The sequence below is a fragment of the Perognathus longimembris genome, chromosome 18, assembly GCF_023159225.1.
Source record: "Perognathus longimembris pacificus isolate PPM17 chromosome 18, ASM2315922v1, whole genome shotgun sequence".
Taxonomy (NCBI): Eukaryota; Metazoa; Chordata; class Mammalia; order Rodentia; family Heteromyidae; genus Perognathus; species Perognathus longimembris.
Window position 1 is genome coordinate 38,753,577 of NC_063178.1, and position 14,242 is coordinate 38,767,818.

A 14,242-nucleotide genomic window follows, 5' to 3' on the forward strand; every position below is an offset into this window, starting at 1 on the left:
GAGTGCTAGAGTGCTGTACTTGAGCAAAAAGAAGCCTGGGAGGGCGCTGAGGCCATCAGTCCAAGCCCCAGGACTGGCAAAAAAAAAAATGTACTCACTACCTTACATACGAAACTGGATCACCTCCATACATCACACTGACAATAAATAATTGAATATTAATTAATTATTAATTGAAAAAAATAAAAAGAAACAAAAACAACAGCTAGAACTCTGACCCAAGATTGTTATCCTACTCCAGGTACAAAGGAGGCTGAGGTCTGGAAGCAAGACTGGGCAGAAAACTCAAATTAACTAGCTAATAAACAGGTTGCAGGCATGGTTCAGGTGAAAGTTTCAAGTAAAAGAAACACCACAAAGCAGTCATGGGATTTAACTGATGAGCTTTTGAAGAAATACAAGTCTAAAGTTTACTGCTTTTCCTATTCGAAATGGGCACCAACAAGAAATATGTTCTGAGAGTACTTTAAATACCTATGGTGTACTCAGTCCTGTAGAACATTTGAAGATGTTTGTGACCGCACTGTTTAAGTCATTGCAGTAAAGCTTCATTAAAACAGGTTAATATTATTAGTGAGGATGTGATTTCTGATTAGTTGCCAGCCACCTTCACTTTCCCAGAGAAGTGACTTCCTGTGGGTGATTGAATCACGTAACAGGTATGACTACTTTTTCCTCACATTAAAAAAAATACAACCCGGGGCTGGGGATATGGCCTAGTGGCAAGAGTGCCTGCCTCATATACATGAAGCCTTGGGTTCGATTCCGCAGCACCACATATACAGAAAACGGCCAGAAGTGGCACTGTGGCTCAAGTGGCAGAGTGCTAGCCTTGAGCAAAAAGAAGCCAGGGACAGTGCTCAGGCCCTGAGTCTACGCCCAGGACTGGCAAAAACAAAAAACAAAACAAAACAAAAAAACCCTGGAGGGTTGGAAATGGGGCTCAGCCGTACAGTGCTTGCTTAGCATGCATGAATCCCTAGGTTCCATCCTTCAGCACCACATGAACAGAAAAAAGTTGACATGGTGCAGTGGCTCAAGTGCTACTACCCCTAGCCTTAAGGCCAGAGAGGATCAAGGACAGAGCCCAAGTATTTAGTTCCAACTACAGGAAAACCGAGAGACAAACTGAAGCAAATCTGCACTCGATGTACACAGAATGTAAGATTTTTATCAGCTGCAAAATGTGCAATGCATCTTTGTCTTATTTAGGTACATTTTCCTCAATCTGAATCTATTTTTCCATTTTAAATCTGGAACCTCAATGAAGTTCATAAAATGCAATGTAAAACTAAGTGAGAAACTAAAATCAACTCACCTGAGATGCATCCATTCTGTGTTCCTCTTGGCAAAGAACAGAAGGTTCTAGATCAAGGCTGTGAAAAAAGGCAATGAGGTAGTCAAAATAACTACTGGGAATTTGCCACATATTTTCCTGCTCTATGCTGCTTAGAAACTGCCACCTACTCTGCCAAGCCATTTATAACCACCTGCGTGTGTTTTTTGCCTTTATAAATCCCAGATTAGGGCTGGGACTGCGGCTTAGCGGTTGACTGCTTGCCTTGCATGAAGCCCTGGGTTCCATTCCTCAGCACTGCATAAACAGAAACAGCCAGAAATGGAGCTGGGGCTCCAGTGGTAGATAGCTAGCCTTAAGCAAAAAGGAAGTCAGGGACAGTGCTCAGCCTTGGAATCCAAGCCCCAGGACTGGCAGAAAAAGAAAAAGAAAAATAAACAAGAAACAGCTTGGGGACTGTTCAGGGTCACAGTGTTAGCTCCCCAGTCTGACCCGTGTTCCTTGCTGGTCAGCTTCTGCGCTTGTAAAAATGCTTGAATTCTCCCGACTTTGTTCGTATTCTGGACTCACTTTTGCTGGGACGCTGTAACATATTTGTGTGGGGGTTAGTCCCTCTGACCTTCTCCACATAACAGGGACAAAATAAGTAACCCTAGCTAAACCTTCAGGAAATGTGTTATCTCTTCAAATCAAACAACCTTTGGAAAGGTGCATTGCCTTAAGTTTACTCTTCTTATTTTTCTTCTAAGGCCAAAACACAGTTAGAAAGACTTTCTGAACTGACAGAAAAAAAAAGTTAGAGCTAGATCAGTACATCCCTTCCTAGGACATTTAGGATGAGTTTGAAAGATCACATTCTAGAAATGATAGTGGAAAGAGGAGGATCATTAAATTAAAAATAAGACGGTTAGGGTATTATTACATGCATACTTGTAGTTGTGAATCTTACCTTTCCACCCCAAACCAGAGCCTCATGTCCCATTTAAAATCCAGGCTCTGGCTTATTTCTCATTCCCCCTCATCTCTCTCCCTAAAGATGGTCTAAACCTTCTTAACACCAAGTGATTTGAGAGTGTTACAGGATCTAGAACCTCGTGAATCTTGTGCAAAGTAGAAACGACTCTTGCTTAAGGCAAGAAAACCTAAATGGATAATTTCCTTCCCGTTCTTTTCACCCTCTACTTTTTGGGCTTGACAGACTTCACAAGATCTCTTCCTTCAGCAGGGTCATTTCTATCACAGGATGCCCTCCTTCCAACACCAATAGGCTTCATTCTATAAACACACGACCATCACACAGTACTCCAATATACTGTGTGGAATTGTCTCTAGAAAGAAACTGGGTGAAGACAAAGCTGTTTCTGCTATGAAGGCTAACAAGGCACGAGCAGACCAGGAAAACAACACAGGAGCAACCACCCAGAACCCGAAAACACAACTGCTATATGACAAGCCCCAGGGCCCGCGCACACTTCACCATTTCACTATCACTGTCGCCATGCTCGCGGTCCCGCAGGGCAAAGTGAACGCCATCACCCGGGTGCTCCACGCAACTTCAGTGGGAGAGTGAGCGCGCAGCTCCCTGCTCTCAGGCTCAGGACAACACCCAACCTGCGTGCAGTGCTCCAGCGGCCAGGTTCTGCCTCGGCAGGCGCTCGGGCTGAAGGTGGCGCCCACTCGGGAAGCCCAACATTCCTCATCGTGGAACATCACAAGCCCTAGCAGGTGTATTGGGTGCTTATCTCTTGCTACTTTGAAATAAGCCCCGCTAGCCTATTTTTAAAATTTGTTATTCTTCCCTCTAAAATAATTCCTGGTGTTTAGTGGGAGATTTATCCATATTGGTTGACTAAATGTTTGAAAAATATTGCTTCAGTGGAAACTTATGGGATCTAGTGGAAACAGAGAGGCGGAACAGCCATTGTGATCCTGTGCTAGGACTATCCTAGACATATACTAAATATTACAAATAAGGGAAGCCAGGGAGCCTATTTTTCTTGGCCATTTGGGCAGTTCAAGGTCAGTTTTCTGGCATCTGACAGGTGATATTTTCTGATTATGAGGGGGTGCATTAAATGTTATGCCTTCCAGAGGGCACAATCATTATGTCCTTACATGGCAGAAGGCAGAAGGATAAAAGAGACCCAACTTTTTCTCTCCCACTCTTTTTATACGAGCATTAAACACTTGCCAAAAGGGACTATACCCCATTTTTAATACAATAGAGATTAAATTTCCATTCCATGTATTTTAAGTGAATATTCATACCAGAGCAGTCAAAATATTTTTTTTCAATTTTATTTTATTATAATGGTGATGTTCAGAGGGGTTACAGTTACATAAGTAAGGTAATGAGTACATTTCTTGTCAAACATTATTACCCTCTCCAACATTTTCTCTGTCTCTTCCTACCCACGACTCCCCTTCCTCCCCCCAATTGTGAAATTCATTTCCAACATAGAGTTTTCTTTATCTACCACAAGAGATCTGTGATCCCTAGTTACAGTGGTTCATGGTGGCCGGTCTAAAGGGATGAAATGTGAGTAGGATGCAGTGTGAATAATCTTCCCCTTTCTGTGAGTATTAAATCCTTTTTGCCTCTGGGATGTCACAGGGATTACCCCAAATAACTGCTGTAAAGTCTGATTTCATTCTCAAATATACATAGTATTCTTCTTGACGGGACAAAAATGCCACAGAGCAGTGGGGGACAGGCACAGAGGCAGCTCCCTCCCATAGCTGTAATTGCAGGGATGTCTGCCTTCCAAGAGTGGGGACAGCTATCTCTCATCTCCATAGGCTCCCATTTTCGTCTCACAAGCTTGACAACAATCAGCTAATAGTTAGCAGAATATCTCAATGTGGTGAGGACAATAGAAGAAACAGCTTTTTGGGCAAACCCTGAGGAGCCGTGAGCATGCTCGGGCTTGACCCTTGGGACAGTTCTGTAGAAAAGCAGAATTCTCCACAATAATCTTTAAGTAAGCTGAGAAATAATTCCTGTCCATAGTCTCTACACTGTGTCATTTTAAATGTTCTATTTTCATTAAAAATGATCAGATATGTGAAGAGATGGTAAGTGGCAGGAGAAAAGGTGCCTGTTGTGAGAGAATCCAGTTATCAGATTAAATAGATTTTGAAGTTCTAAAACAATAGTAATAATGAAAGGCAGGATATATATATATATATATATATATATATATATATATATATATATATTTATTTATTTATTTTTGGCCGTCCTGGGCCTTGGACTCAGGGCCTGAGTACTGTCCCTGGCTTCTTTTTTTTTTTTTTTGCTCAAGGCTAGCACTCTGCCTCTTGAGCCACAGCACCACTTCTGGCCGTTTTCTGTACATGTGGTGCTGGGGAAGGATGTACCATTTCTATTGGAAGGTGAGACCAGTGGTAGAGGTTGGGAAAATGGTGAGAGTGATTAAGTGTAAAATGTACGTTTAAAAATTGTGAACAGCCAGGCACCTGTGGCTCCGGCCTGTAATCCTAGCTACTCAGAAGAGGATCGAGGTTCAAAGCCAGCCCAGGCAGGAAAGTCTGTGAGACTCCTATCTCCAATTAACCACTAGAAAAACCAGAAGTGGCACTGTGGCTTAAGTGGTAGAGTGCTAGCCTTGAGCTGAAGAGTTACGACTGTGCCCAGGCCCAGACTTCAAGACTCAGGACAGACCAAAAAAAAAGTGTAAATATACCCATATACTGGTGGCTCATGCCTGTAATTCTAGCTTTTCCGGAGGCTGAGATGTGAGGAGCAGGGATTAAAGCCAGCTTGGACATGAAAATCAGTGACAGTCTAATCTTTAATAAATTAATCAAATGATGGCAGTGGAGGTATGGTTCAAGTAAGCAAGCCTTTAGGAAAATAAAAAGTGAAGGACAGTGCCACAATTGAAACAAAAGAAAGTGTATACATTAGTTATATACTTAGGCTTTCACTGTGATATTTTCATAAATGTTTATAATGTATGCTCTTTAGCATGACTGCCTGTCAACCTCCCTTCATCATATTGTAAAATAGTTTAGACAGGTTTCATTGTTTTATGCTCATACATGCAAATAATCAATATTGACTGTATTCTCTTTCTGTAAAAGTACTATACGAACATTTATGAAAATAGAACAAGGAAATCTATTGAAATTATTTTAAGAAGGAGAGATGAGGCAAAATGGTTAAGTTTGATAAAGTAAATTGGATGCTTGTATTATAATGTCACCATAAAATTCCCCTGTACAACTAATATATATTAATAATAATATGTCTCTAAAAAAGAAGAACTGATAGCCAATATCCTACATAAGGGTGAGACCACATGTACTTATATCCTAAGATTAGCAACAAGAGAAATATATCTACTCTTACAACTTTTAATGTGCATTTTACTGGAGTGTCTAGCAAGGTCAATTTCACAACGTAAGCATATGTATCTATGTAGATAGGAAGGAGTCTATCTTTACATGTAGCCAACACTATCTTTTTATTTGTGCCATCCTGGGGATTGAACTAAGGGACTGTGTGCTGTTCCTGAGCTTTTCATTCAAGACTAGAGCTCTATCATATGAGCTACAGCTCTGTTTCTGGCTTTTTGGTGGTTAATTAAGGATATGAGTTGCATATGCTTTCCTGTTTGTGGTGGCTTTGAACCTCAATCATCAGATGTCAGCTTCCTAAATAGCGAGGACTGTGGGCAACAGCCACTGTCCCCGAAAGTTGGCATTGTATTTTATTTAGAAAGTCACCAGGATTCACTAAACATAATTACTCCAATAATGGAGTTCAGTGAAGTAGCAGCATATAATATTTGTCTTTAAATAGTTGGACTTACACATGCCAGCAATGAACAACTTAAAATAATGTGGAATTAATTCTATTTGCACTAGTATGAAAAATAAAATACTTCGAAATCAATTTATCAGAAGTATAACCTTGAGCAATGAAAACTACACTACACAGCTAGTTTTCGAAGCACCCCAGTTTTGATCGTTATCTTCTTGCCTCTGAGTAATTTACAGAAAGAAATTATTATTTTTTCCTTTTCATTATTATAGGTGCTGTGAAGTTGAAGTCTCTGCATCCAAATAGGCCCTACTATCTCCATTTTCCTGAGAAATAGCACAAATCCACACAAAGGTATGGAGAAACCATACCCTGGAGGACTGAATATGAGGCATGAAAGTGTTCCAAACAATCCTTCCCAATCATGTTATATGTAAAGGATCATCAGAAATCACAATAAACCTTTAAGAGAGAAACATATGATCTCAGTTAGGAGAGAGGGAGAAAAACATTTATTGCATAGCCTAATAGATAAGGTCTGGGAAGATCAGTCTGAGGTCCCTTAGACATGTAGCCTAGAGTTAAGAGAGGAACATTTAGGATCAGAGAAGAGGTAGAGATTCCAAAGGTAGGGCATGCAGCACAGAAAGATAAAACCAGACTGGTTTAGCGCAAGTGATTAAGCTTCACAACAAAGACCTGCCCTAAACTTCACTACTCTACCCAAATCCACATTCACCCTGATCCCCCCCAAACCACCACCTCCGTGAAGAGCAATGGAGGAGATGTACCATACTCTAAGAAACCCCTGTAATGGAACTTTTCACTAGTTAGGTGAAGAAATTATTAAAGGAAAGGCAAGTAGAGCACAGCAAATGCTCACAGATAGTGCCCAAGCTCTGAATTCAAACCACAGGACCAACAGCAAAAAGAAAAGAAGAAAACCTTAAAGCAAAGGCAAAATTCAGAAACAAGTCACCAAAAAACGGCTTAAGATTTCCTAGATGAAATTTTGGAGTTTTTCAGATTTTGAAAAATCCAAATTGACATGAGGATTATGCTGCATATCTACCTATCAATCCTGCTATTTTATTCTAGTGTATACATTAGAGCAGTGAAAAATGATCCAGGAATCCCATTTTGTGGCTGTGAATATGTTTTTAAAATGAGAAGGGAAATATTCAAAAATTTAAGGCAGAACAGCGACATAACTTACATTCAGCAGAATGTATCAGTTAACCAAAAATAAAAACCAAAACATTTAAAATTGATTGGTTAAGCCATAAGATTGTAGCAAGGGGGATAGTGCACAGCTGCAGGGTTTCAGATACTGGAAACCACACCAGGGTGGGAGAGTTTTGGCAACTCTAAAACTTGTTTTACTTTTCTGCTGGTCACTCTTATGGGTGTTTATGGTTTTTCTGAGAACTATCTGCACCAGGGTGTTTTCTGGTCTTTACTGGAAAGTGAGGGGTGGGGGGGAAGTAGGGCCTACAGTAAAGTCAGGTACAGAATGGGATCTTAGTACAATATGGAGTTTTCTAGGTCCTTAACCACAAAGAGGGTTGCAGAAGCAAAATTAGCAGTTAGTAACTACAAAATGGTGGTTACAATTTTTAGTTTCTCAGGAGAACACCAAGCAGTATTTAGGCAGTAGAGAAAGTTTATTACCGAATTGCTGGCCAGTGGCTGAGATGCATGGCCAGAGAGAAGGGGTGACCCCACTGGGCCCTGCCTTATCAAGGGCAGGAGGGTGTGACCAGGTGGATTAAGATGTGACTTCAGGAAAGGGGGAGGTAACGCCTGCAGGTCTGCTGGTAACTGGATAGAGACTTAACGAGGTGGGGGCTTCTGCATGTAGCCCTCCCCTCTGGGGCAGGCCTTATGGTACTGCACTTGCATTTTGGGGTTCTGTGTTGTTTCTCCTAGAGTTGTTGTCTGCTGTGCCTCTGCCTTGTTCCACTTCTTAGCAATCTTGGCTTCAGTTCACACGTTTGTTTGTGCACTTCCTTCTGTCTAGAGGCAGTCTTACATGGGATATTGAAGAGGTGGTTGTGTGTTTTTAGGAATGAAGCCTAGCAATGTTTGAGGGAGGGCACCCTATGAATAGGAATCTCCCTCCTAAAGAACACACCTTGCCAACTTCTGACAAGCCCTAAAGAGCAGAGGAAGAAAGCATGAGAAGGCAAAGATGTTTCTACTTTCTTGCCTTAAGCAATAATTGGTTCTACTTTTCAGAGAACAAGATTCATGTGGTACTCTTTCCTCCAACACTGTTAGAAGGTTTAGGCCAACTTTTAATAGGGGATGGAGGGTGAGCTGGACTGAAGAATAAGCCAGAGCCTAGTTATCAGAGGGGACAGGAGACTGCGGTTTGGGGTACGGGGATAACTGTCACAACTGAAAATATCTGTCTATGTACTAACCCCTACCCCTCTTGCTAATTTGTTCAGTTTCTTTCCATTATCCTTTCTAGTATATGATCTCTCAAACTTATCCTAAATGTCCCATCTATGGCTGTGCTGATCCTATCTCTACCATTGGTTCTTTCTGGCAGTTCTAGACGTGTTGCTCAGAGACCTTTGGCTTTATAAGAAAAATTACAAAGTAAAACGTAAGACAGGTGACCCAATGCAGCAGTGGTACTTATAAGACAATATGTTGGAAATAAACTCTACAACTTGGGGTGGGGGAGTTGGAAAGGCCTGGAAAGTGGAAGATAAATGAGGGAGGGGGTAATAAGTTTGACAAAAATGTAATTACTACCTTAAATATGTAACTGTAACACCTCTGTACATCACTGTGACAATGAAATTAAATAAAAACCTTAATGTATCTTGCCCAAGGCTGTATGATTTCTTGCTGTTACATATCCTGAAGTTTTATAGCAAGTTTACTTTTTTGTCACAATTTGCTCAAAGAAGTATCATTTCACGTAGGAAATACTACTTGGGAATTGAAGTCAATGAAGCCTAAACATTCCTTTAAAATATCTTATTAGAGGGCTGGGAATTTGGCTCATTGTAGAGTGCTTGCCTAGCATGCATGAAGCCCTAGGTTCGATTGCTCAGCATCACAAAAAGAGAAAAAACCAGAAGTGGCGCTGTGGTTCAAGTGTTAGTGTTATATGTGGGACACCCAGGTGGGCCTTGAACTCACAGTAGTCACCAGCACTCAGGCATTTGGACTAGGAGTATTTTTTTGTGTGTGCCAGTCCTGGGCCATGGACTCAGGGCCTGAGCACTGTACTGTCCCTGGCTTCTTTTTGCTCAAAGCCAGCACTGTGCCACTTGAGCCAAAGTGACACTTCTGGCCACTTTCTATATATGTGGTGCTGGGGAATTGAGCTGAGGGCATCATGTGTATGAGGCAAGCACTCTTGCCACAAGGCCATATTCCCAGCCCCTGGGCTAGGAGTCTTTATTTGGTTATGTAGAGCACCTGCTTGCCACTACCTGGATGGTGACACACCCTGCCAGGGCCCCATAGGGTTGGGCTTTTAAAGGTAAATAATAACAGGTACTGCATGCAGGTGGTCATGGGGCAAGAATCACATTTACCACATGCAGGTGGTCTGGCAAGTTAGGCAAAGAAAGCTGACAGACATACAGAAGCAGAATTGCTCTTAGACATTACTATTCTAGTAAACTCCATAAACAAAGCAATCAGCAATACAGTTCTTGGTTCTGGGTGTAACAGGTCTTGATTAGCCTTAAATCTTTGGAGTGGTCTTCCGCATTCCTCTCTTTTGCAAAGGTCAAGCAGCTCCACATCCAGCTGTTTTGGGCTCCTGTTATTTGGCTTCTGTTTGTCCTTCCCCAGCCCCATTACCTTGTCTAAGCCTGCTGTTTCTAGGGATTCAAAGAAAGGGCTTCCTCAACACCTTTCATTTGTAGAGTGCTAGCCTTGGGCAAAAAGAAGCTTGGGACAGTGCTCAGGCCCTGAGTCCAAGCCCCAGGACTGGCAAAAAAAAAATCTAGATACATGTATGTTAGGATTTTTTTAAAGTATGTAGCAGGTAAAGGAGAATGCCACCGATGTAGAGGCAGGAGAGGCCTATGGCAGACTTGATGCTTGGCTGGAGAGTAGGGGCGACCTCCAACTGACCCAGCCTTATCTAGGGCAGGGGCAGGGGTGTGTGGCCAAGTGGATTAGGATGAGACGTCAGGGAAGTGGGAAATAACTGCCTCTTGGTCTCTTGCTTACCCAGGAAACAGGGTGGAGATTTAACCAGGTGAGGGCATCTGTATGGAACACTCCCGGGAGGACCTTACAATGTTGATCCTATGTTTATTTTATTTTATTTTATTGCCAGTTATTACCTGAACTGCCCTGGCTCAAGGAAAGCACTCTACCACTTGAGCCACAACCCAACTACTTGTCATTTCTGTTTATGTGATCCTGATTTATTCAACCAGTGTTTGATACATGATAGTCAAGCAGTCATCCACAATGTTGTTTTCCCACCCTCTTCTATATACTGTCTTATTCATAGAAAACTGACAGTTGGTTTGCAGACTGCATATTTAATAGAGATGTCATCTATTTTTCAAGCATTTAGATGCCATGTTTCGTAGAATCTGTAACATTCACATATATGCAAGAGCTCATATATTCCTTTAAAAAGCTCATCATGTGTTAGGTCTTATCTGCTTTGCTAATTTGAATGTTTTGTTCCTAAAACAGTAACCAAATATCTTATGTACAGAACAAGGACCATCCTTAGGCTGAAGGATGAAGCTTCAGAAGAATTAGCCTTAATGTTGTCATGCCAGATTTGTAGCACCTCAGAATTATCTTTTCTCTATTGCTAATAACAGAGAAATGTTCTGATATAATAGGGAAACTTTTATTAGTAATATAGAGCCAAATATTTCTACATAGATTTTTCTTTATTCTACTATATAGATAATGGAACAAGCTCCAAACATTTTATGTATTTTTAAAGCAGCCTAAGCCTACCTAGGCACTGTCTCATATCTCTGATCCTAGCTACTCAAGACACTGAGATCTGAGGTGTTGGGGTCCGTCTTTCTCGCCTTGATGGAAGGGGCTTGATGCACCTCCCCCAGCCCTGGGAAATGCGGCCCTGCTACCCCCTCTAGATTGGAATCCAGAGAAACCGCTTGGGCCAACAGCCCTCCAACCTGCCAGCCAGCCGGGAGCCCACCAACCCTGCCCGGGGTCGGTGCACTCAAGTGACGTTAGCCCTTGGGGGTCAGGTGACAGCTCTTGGCCTATCAGAATCCTGGCCAACCCCCTTCCTTCGGAATCATCTCCCCTTGTCCTTCTCTCAATAAAGTTAGTTCGCTCTCAGAAGCCAACTCCGTGGTCTATGTACGCTAGCTCCCAGGGAAGGATAGCGGCCACATTACCACGTAGGTCACGCGCACGCCAGGCCGGACCGAACCCCCACGTCTCACTCTAATTTACCTGCTGGTCAGGAGTTGGGGGAGAGGATGTTATGGAGGGCAGGAAGAGAGAAGAAAGAGTCCAAGCCGGGAGAGGGGAGAAAAAACCCCAACACTGAGGATTACATTTCAAAGGAATCCTGGGCAGATAAACATGTGACACTGGAATGTTCAATTAGCTAGTAAAATTTCGAAGTCAACCTGTGGCTTAATTATGGAGCAGAAAAGAGCAGTTGGTGCTTGAAGGTGTGAGTGGAGCAGTGGAGAGAGGAAGGCAAGAAACCTCACCCATCCCAAGTTGCCAGGTTCTTTTGCAAAGATATCCCTTGAAGAATATGACTGCATTAACAAGCCATTTAGTACCTATGAATGTGCTCATTACATGCTTGTAGACTTAATTCACTCCTAAAATTGTTGTGAATTTCATGCATTTTTTGAGTAAAGATATAGCTTCATTATTACCATTTTCTAGATTCTTGGACTACAATGCTTCTGCCTTTTAAGGCAGTTACTAGAGAAACCAGATAAGAATACAGTGAGTGCTACAACAGGGCTGTACACAGGCCCTTGTGGAAAAACTAGTGCAAACATCTTTGAATAATATGGTGACCACTACAATTATTTTTAATTAGCTTACTTTATTGTTATGTGCAGGGGGATTGTAATTAGATGAGTCATTCCCTTCTGATTTCTCCATGAAGCCTTAGGACCATCAAACATAAACAGAATAGTTGAATACATAGACATAGTAGGTACTTCGACCTGGGGTGATAAGAAGGAGCATTGTTTTACAAGCAGGAAGATTCCTTGAGATAAGTTCTGGAGACAGCAGGAATGTTGCCTAAGTGAATGTAATAATTGCCATTGAGTTGTGTTATTGAAGATAGCTAATAGTCAATATTACATGTATTTAACCACAATAAAAATTTAATGGAAAGAAAGAAATTTTTTTGCTTCATAATGAGGATAGAACTCTGGTGCTGGCACTGTCACTGAGCCTTTCAACTCAAGGCTAAAGCTATAGCACAATGAGGCACAGTGCAATTTTCCAGTTTCTGGTGGTTAATTGCAGATGTATCTAATGGATTTTTTTACCCAGGCTGACTTTGAAACAAGATACTCAGATCTCAGCTTCCAGAACTGCAAGGATAACAGGTCTGAGCAACTGGTGCCCTGCACATAGGAATTTTGAAGTCACATCCAGTACCCAGGGAGGTAAACTGAAGAAATCATGGAAACATCACTACAGATTATTAAACCCCTGACCTACTATCCAGCAGCTACAATAACACTGACTTTCAACGAACAAAACAAGATGAAGAACTCGGGTTACAGGAAGTCACATGGCCACCAATATCTTTTTGGCAATGGCAAAGAAGTGGTGATAGAGAAAACTATGTCAGGCTGCCCCTGTTTTTGAAGGACTGAGAGGCTCTGCTTAGGACACACAGATAACCCTCTTGCTTTTCCCTGTTTTCTGGGCTTATCTGCTCAGGTTGCTGTGCCTTTTCTTACCTTTCTAGTTTTTGAGTTAAAACAAGATTTGTATATTATTTCCTTGTAAAAAAAATCTTTCCATGTGAGAAAAAACAATGTACAATATTCACCATCATTTAAAGAGAACAGGATCTGCAATTTTATTTGTGCAAAACAAAAGACAATTTTAGAGCAATTAGGCTCCGGTACTTATTGCAATAAACAACACACACAATTATAATAAAGTACAATGGAAGCTGTTTGTGTTTTTTTTTGTTTTTTTTTTTTTCCAGTCCTGTCACTTGGGACTCATGGCCTGAGCACTATTCCTGGATCCTTTGTGCTCAAGCCTAGCACTCTGCCACTTGAGCCACAGCACCTCTTCTGGTCTTTTCTATATATGTGGCACTGAGGAATTGAACAAAAGGCTTCATGTATACTAGGCAAGGGGTCTTGCCACTAGACCATATTCCCATCACATCTCTGGTTTTGAATTAGATAATACAAGGTATTAAAATTTGTATAAATGGTAATGTAAAACCTTTCCAAAAAATACCCTGATTGATTCTAGAAACCTACTTTGAAGACATCCGATCTAAACCTTTCTCTATTTTTTACCAGACCTAGGGCTTGAACCCCGGCCTGAGCAGTGTCTCTGGCTTCTTTCTGCTCAAGGCTGGCACTCTACCACTTGAGCCAGAGAGCCACTTCTGGCTTTTTCTATATATGAGGGGATGAGGAATCAAACACAAGGCTTCATGTATATGAGGCAAGTTCCCTGCAACTAGGCCATATTCCCAGCCCCAACAATGATCTTATTAGCGTGCTTGACAACGAAATACATCTCCTCTAGTATCCTCTGCTAAGCCTTGATAAATTTGTGTTAGGTGTAGTAATGGGGTCCGAGTGGGAGAAATCTTCCATCCTTCCAACAGTCTACCACTCAGAGACAGCCTCAAGTACCAAGATGGGTTTATTGGGGAAGTAAAAAGCAGAATGGCCAGCCAAGGCCACAGCCCAGACTTGAAAGCTGTGGAGAAGCACCTTGGGCTGGGCTCAGGGTTGGGTTATATAGGCAAATATCACATGGTCGAGGCAGCCACAAGCAGGTGGCCAAGGGGGTTACAACATTTGCAGAGAAACAGGATAACTGGAGATAAGAGTCCCACAGACTTTCTTGCCCAGGATGGCTTCAACCCTTGATCCTCAGGTCTCAGCCCCTTGAGTAGCTAGGCTTAAAGATATGAGCTATGACACCCAGGAAAACTC